Raw genomic sequence first — 7,717 nt, forward strand, 5'->3', positions numbered from 1 at the left:
GGGTAACTAGAAACGACCACAGTAAAATATGTGAAGGTCCGTTAGGAACAATGGCAGTACAGTTATACTGAGATTCCCCTGCAGAGATAGCTTCCTACCAAGGTCATGGAAATTGATACAGTACCTGAGGCTGGTTGAGTCAGGACAGAGCGGACAACTGTGTAAAATATAACAACATGTGGAGATCGGGATGAATGTAGATGACAGGGAATGTCATAGTAGGACATTATACATACAACGGAAAAGGGGGAGAGTACAGTATGACCCTTTAGACTATACAAAGTATAAATTGGTGTGTGTGTGTGTTAACAAGGGGAAACTTGAGGCATGCATTTGTGAAATGTTCTTCATATAAAAACATGAGGAGGGTATCTTAAAAGGTAGCCTACAGTCTAGAACAAAAGTTAAGAATGGTTAGCTGGGATTCATTGTACCCTACTGTGCAGATACTGTGCAATGAAATACAGTATATAGATGAATTGAGTTAGTGTAGAATCTGCTGTCCTTCAGTTATTAGTCATCTTTCCATTGTCATATCTCTCCATCATCTGTACTGATTCCTCTTTGTCTCCTTGTCACCTTGCCTCCCCATTCTCTTGCATTCCTGTCTTAGTTCCTTACTGACAAAGAATTCCTTTATGCCCCCCCCCCCTCCCCTGATTAAAACAGCTTTGAGTGCCCCTCAGTACTTACCACTAATGGATAAAGGGGTATAGGGGATTTGGACTGTGACAGTCACGTGTGCCATGGCACCATCACAGGGAATTGGCGGCAACAGAATCTAAGGTGTTGTTCCTTTTACTCCCTTGCTTTTCTGCAAAGGTCAAGCAACTTGTTTTTCTTCTAAGAGACCGATTCTCCCAGATGGCTACGTGTGGCTATTCTGTTTCCCAAGCCGGGCCCGTTCCCCTTGTATCCGATGACGACCCACTTATTTGTGAGTCCCTCTCCTCTCTACTCTCCAGAAACGTGAGGAGGACTCTGTCTCAGTTTGTAGCTAATGGAGAGTAAATTATGAGGTTGGGTCTGAACTTTCAATGGCCTGCCAATACTCCCCATGCAGTGGTCACACTAACACATTCCACTCCAGACTCACTTTTGACATTGGCATGGCCATGGGACACACTGGGAATTAAATGTGCCAGTGCCCAGGAATTCTGCATGTTTTTACATAAGATTGAGACCAATGCAAAAAGGGGCAAAAGACGGATTGGGTGCTAGATAGATTGTAAATGCCTAGGCTATGTCGTAAAAAATGACATTACTAGTCTAATTTAATTGATAAAAACATATTATTAAAAACCCAGAACAGTCGATGCTATTGAATGAGGAAATCACATTAAAAAATGTACTACGACCAGACGTCATCGCGCACACGCACCGCAACCAAGTTCATCTCTTTTTTACTGACTCAGGTCTTTTCAGCACATTCAGTATAATATATAATAATATAATATGCCATTTAGCAGACACTTTTATCCAAAGCGACTTACAGTCATGCGTGCATACATTTTTTTTGTGTATGGGTGGTCCCGGGGATCGAACCCACTACCTTGGCGTTACAAGCGCCGTGCTCTACCAGCTGAGCTACAGAGGACCACCAGTACTAAGACTGAATCAGCCATAATTATAACAGGCAATATCTGCTCTGCTCTATTCAGAATCACTGGAAGCAGCAGACAAGGTGATCCAATTTCGCCTTTGCTATTTTTATTATCCATGGAACCCCTGGACCAGGCAATTCATCAATCAAAGGAAATTGTTGGGAGTTGGGGTTGGAGGAATGGGATGAGGTAGGGGTGGAGGGCCACTTCTTTTGTGTTTTCTTTTCCTTTTTCTACTGAATGTATTATTACTTAAACTCTGTATGTATTTCTTACTGTTTTATATTTTTTTCCCCTTTTTTGGCACCCTATGGGTACATGTTTCATAAACTTAAAAATGTAAATGGATAATGGACCTGTAACCCCCCCCCAACAAAAAATGACAAAAATTATAAACAATTTGATTCAGTAATGCAGGACCATCTAGCAGCGAACTAAAAACTTGACAGAATCATGATTCTACAAGCATCGTTCACCATAGGGGGCTTATTGGAGCTATCATTTGTGACAGACTTTTTAAAGAGTGATTCAAACAATGTACATTTGTGATTGATAGGCATACAAAGACAGTTATTTATGGGTAGCTTTGAAACAACACATTGATACAGGCCCGGTTCGGGGCCCCTGGCCTGTCCCGGGTTGGGTTACGCCAAATGCAAACGGCTTGTAAATCGTGATCAGTCCCGACGACACCTGTTCTAATGTGCTGTTCATGGTCTGATCGTCTCTCATTACGTCTTTCTACTGGGCTGGAAAAACTGAGTCACAGGCTGTGTCTCAAACGACACCCTATATAGTGCACTTCTTTTGACCAGAGCCCATAGGGCACTCCTACTTTTGACCAAGGGCTATGGGTGCCATTTGCGACGCAGTCAACACCATTTAGCAGCTAAGTTGTATTTTGTTGATGGCTATATGACCTTGGCAGCAGAGTCAGAAGTTGTAATGCACACTGCCAGAACCATTTGAAGATGGAAATGGTCAGACCTCAAAGAAAAATGTTTTTTTTCTGAAGCGGAGCATTTATTATTGAGCTTCTCTGGCTTTTTTATTGCAGTTTAACTAATCTAATGAAGGAATCATAAACACTTTCTTATTGCACGACTGGAAAGCTTTTTTGGAAAGGCTTGTGTGCTGTAGTAAGCCCATCATAAATGTGGTAAAATGTCAATGTTGTTTCATTAGCTTGTTTTCATGCAATGTTTGGTACACTAAACAATCATTCAGAGGCGTTATGTTTTAAGTTGTGTTTGTGAAATCATTAGCCATGCGTCAGTCAAACACCCTTGATACTATTAATATGGAAACGAGGGATAGGGAGCAAAGAGTTTATGAGCATAGTGTGGGGAGATGGATGACTGCTTAAAATGTGTGTGTGTGCACTCACTGTTCTTAACCCTTAGTTTTCTGATGTCATCAAATCTTTCAGACAGCCAGTAAACCAGCTTAAAAGGACATGTTGAACAGCATGCTTTTAAATACTATTTTCACTAGAGGGCAACATTGCTTCTTTGAAAAATCCCAACTCAGATATACTGTAGTAGTATTCACCAAACCTTGTCCTGGAGACCTACATTAAGCAGGCTTTTGCTCCAACCCAGCACTATAACACTTAACTGAACTGATTATCCACTCATCAGGTCCTCTGAAATACAATGTAGTTCATTCATCTGTTTCGTACTTTGATGTAGTGCTCCAGATTTGCTTTGCAAATAAGCTGTGCTAAAAACATGATTTTGAGAACTCCTCCACCCTTCATCCCCAAAGACAACAAATCCCTCTCCTACAGTATGTCTGCACGTAATTGACATCACCTTGGTAACAGCTGCACTCGTTTAAAACAGAGCTTCATTGCTCCCACTGAAACGAAGCACTGAGCCTAATCAAATAACTCAGAGTATCCATGATCTTGTTTAAAAGGTACATGTCAAATTATAAAGATGACATGAAAAGCCAAGTCATTGTACAATGTGTTAGTTCATATTTCTTATATGTTACTTACTATACAAGAGTGTGAAAGAGCGAGAGAGACAGGAAGAATCCATGAGAGGCAGGCAGTTGAATAGAGAAATGGCAGTGGTGCAGCGGAACACAAACAATCCTATGGCGCCTCGCTCAATATTGTATTCTGACATTACAGTGAAATAAGAGCTGATGGGGAGAGAAGTTTGTTGGCAGGCAAGTGGCATGCCTCAGAAAACGATCAAGGCTCGAGGCGCCGGCCTCCAATGTCTCCAGTTCTCTGTCCTCCGGCTCTGGGCTGATTAGTGATAGCCAGGAGTGCTCACGTCGCATCACAATGACACTGGACCAGAACCTAATAGCTAAATAAATAGTAGTGTCGCCAAGGGGTGTTGTTCAACTGGTCAGTTGTTTGATAAAGAGTGTTTCCCATGGCTAAATGGTAGACAGTGAGCATCAGCAGAAGCCCTAGAGAGGGTTTACAGTGAACATTGGCAGAATATTAGGGCTTCTATCGGTCACCCCTCTCCATTCAGTTGCTTTGGTTACAGGGGCAGTGCTTGTCTTTGATATCTATAAAATCACTGACTGTAACAGAGTGCTCAATTGTTCTTGAATAATCTGTCCTTTTTTCACACTGTTCAAAACATTTACGTTCAGTTTGCATGAGCTAAATACGGTCTGAAATGTCCAACTTAAATGGACACTTTCAGCACTAGAAGAACAATGATGTCCGTATCTATAAAATGTTATATTCATCATTAAGACAGAAGCAGATACATTAGCACAATTATTCACAAGTATTCTGGTAGCCTTTGTCATGTTACATGTAGTCATTTTTGACAAAGTGCACACAAAAAAAATACGTATCCTCTGTGGTCAAAGATACATACAGTATATGCTCAATATAGTGGGCACACAAACCCAGAGATGTCATTGGAATAGCCATGGGAGCTTACACATCCCATTAACCATCCACAATGTGCTCGATGAGAGACATTGGCCCTTTGGAACCACTTTTCTGTGATACTTGGAATCCTCCCTGAAGCTTAATATCACTGTGAAGAGTCCAAGTTGAAATACAATATAACACATACTCATTGTCTCATCGTGTTAGATAGACTTTTAAAAAATTATGTAATATTTAGGTAGACTGAGTTCCAGGTATGTACTGTATGCATACTATGTAAGGACACTCCACTCACATAAACAATGTGTTTTCATTATTATTTCAAGATTGAGGATTTTTCTCTGAAGGGGTACCAAGAAATGTAGCAGGCACTCAATAAATCCCTCAGCTTGTCTCCAGATTGTTTACACTGGAGAGAGACTTGTTACCTTTACCCTGTCTGTACAGGAAAAAAGTTTGTGTTGGACGCTGGACACAGAGGATACTCCAGTCCAGACCAGTCTTCTAGGCCATTCTTCATCATCAACTGGCTCTTCATGACCAGAATGACATGAAATCAGTAGGGATATTTAGGCCTTATTTCTAAAATGTCCTCTCGAGAGGCTACCTCAAAGAGTGAGGGCTGGAAATTTCAGTCAACCATGTTTATGTGGAAAAACAGGGAGGCGGGACCCTTTGAACCATTTATTTTTGTGACCAAATGCTTTCAGGACTGGACTGGTCGTAGCGGTACATTTACTTCCTATGCACAGTGGTGGTCATGGGAATAGAAGATTTATTTAATCACTGAGTTTGACCCTTTTGACCTGAAGGTCACAAATGCATCCAAGCTATATACTTAAAAGTTTGTTAAAGGATAAGAAAAAAAGAATCATAAAATTACATGTGAATTCATAATGCAGATATGGTCTTGCGTATGACCGCTAGGGGGCAATGCAGTTCCATCTACCGCAGTCATGACTACCAGACGGCACTTACTGCTGTCCTCCACCCACTCAGCAATGATTGTAGTTAATACAATTTCTCCATCCGGGCTGTCACGGTTTTTTGACATGGCATCTTGTTGTCTGGCTCTAGATATGCCATCCGGGTATGGAACAACGTTTGGGACTTTGCGGATCAAAACATATATCTATTTGACGTGTAAAATAAAGCTGTAATTTGCGCAGACCAAGCGCCACCACTATATTCAGTAACACTGTCAAAAAAATAACAAAAAGTCTGCAAACAAGCACACACACCGGCCACAATACCGCGTTGGTGTTTACAATACCACGTTGGTAAACAGTCATTATTTATTCGACCAAATGGGAAAACATCTGTGTGAGCATTTGAAATTAGATCAGGATTAAACAAATGTAGCTAGGTAGCCCAACATTCTCCCCGACATGCAACTATCCCAGTGGCAGCCAGCCACATCCCAAACACTTGCACCTGATTCATTCCAGCTAGTCAAAATACAGAAAATAATCAATCAATCATTTTGCCAACATTGTCCCTAGTACTTTGACTTCGGTTTGCAGCATGACAAAGTCACTCACACATATCGTTTATACAGATGTTATTAGTGTGATGGGTGATTTGAAAGAGTCAGGCGCAGGAGGGTAAATCACAGAATACAGAGTTTATTCCGGAATACAGAGTTATGCAGAATTGCATCAAACAGTCCAGTGCGCAAAACAGGCGCACAGGAACCAAACAGGCACACAGCAATACAAAATTCACGGAGCTCAACCGAGCTACACTCTCCTCACATTAAACAATCCCCCACAAGGACAAGGGGGCAGAGGGAACACGTATACACGTACTAATGAGGGGATATGAACCAGGTGTGTGTAATAGACAAGACAAAACAAATGGAATGATGAGATGTGGCAGTGGCTACATCACCGGCCTCGGGGACGGCCAGGAGGATGCGGAGCAGGAAGAGCCGGATGGCAACGGTGGAAATCCCGCAACAGGGAGGGATCGAGGATATCCCTCACCGGGACCCAGCACCGTTCCTCCGGACCGTACCCCTCCCACTCCACGAGGTACTGAAGGCACCCCAACCGACGCCTCGAATCCAGGATGGAACGGATGGAGAACGCTGGGGCCCCCTTGATGTCCAGAGGAGGTGGAGGGACCTCCCGCACCTCAGACTCCTGGAGCAGACCAGCCACCACCGGCCTGAGGTAGAGCCACATGGAACGAGGGGTTAATACGATAATAATGTGGGAGTAATAACCTATAGGTAACCTCATTTATCCTCCTCAGGACTTTGAACGGCCCCACAAACCGCTGGCTCAGCTTCCGTCAGGGCAGGAGGAGGGGCACATTTCTGGTCGAGAGCCAGAACCGATCACCCGGTACGAAGACCGGGCCTCACTGCGGTGGCAGTTGGCCTTCTGGGCCAGCACTTTGCGAACCAGGGACACATGCTCAGCGCGTGTAGCGGAATACACCAGAATGTCATCGATGTAGACCACTACACCGTGACCAAGCATGTCCTGAAACACCTCATTCACAAAGGACTGGATGACGGATGGAGCATTCATCAAACCGTACAGCATCACCAGGTATTCATAATGCCCCGTGGTTGTGCTGAATGCTGTCTTCCACTCGTCCCCCTCTCGGACACGCACCAGGTTGTACGCACTCCGGAGATCTAATTTGGTGAAGAAGCGCGCCCCATGCATTGACTCAATTACCGAAGGAATGAGGGGGAGAGGATAACTAAATTGTTCCGTCCCCCTGTTCAGTAATCGATAATGAGGGGATATGAACCAGCTGTGTGCAATAGACAAGACAAAACAAATGGTATAATGAGATGTGATGCGGCAGTGGCTAGAAAGCCGGTGACGACGAACGCTGAAGCCTGCCCAAACAAGGAGAGGAGGCAGCCACGGAGGAAGTCGTGACAATTAGCAACTTCTGGGGTAGCTACAGTGCCTTCAGAAAGTATTCATATCCATTGACTTATTCCACATTTTGTTGTGTTACAGCCTGAATTCAAAATGGATTAAAATGATTTATTTTCTCACTCATCTACACACAATACCCCATAATGACAAAGTGATTTTTTTTGTTGTTGAAATCTTTGCAAATTTGTTAAATGAAATACAGAAAGCTCATTTATACTGAACAAAAATATAAACGCAACATGTAAAGTGTTGGTCCCATGTTTCATGAATTGAAATAAAAGATCCCAGAAACTTTCCATATGCACAAAAAGCTTTTCTCTCAAATTTTGTGCACACAT

The sequence above is a fragment of the Coregonus lavaretus genome (genome assembly GCF_964263955.1).
Source record: "Coregonus lavaretus genome assembly, chromosome: 2".
Lineage (NCBI taxonomy): Eukaryota > Metazoa > Chordata > Actinopteri > Salmoniformes > Salmonidae > Coregonus > Coregonus lavaretus.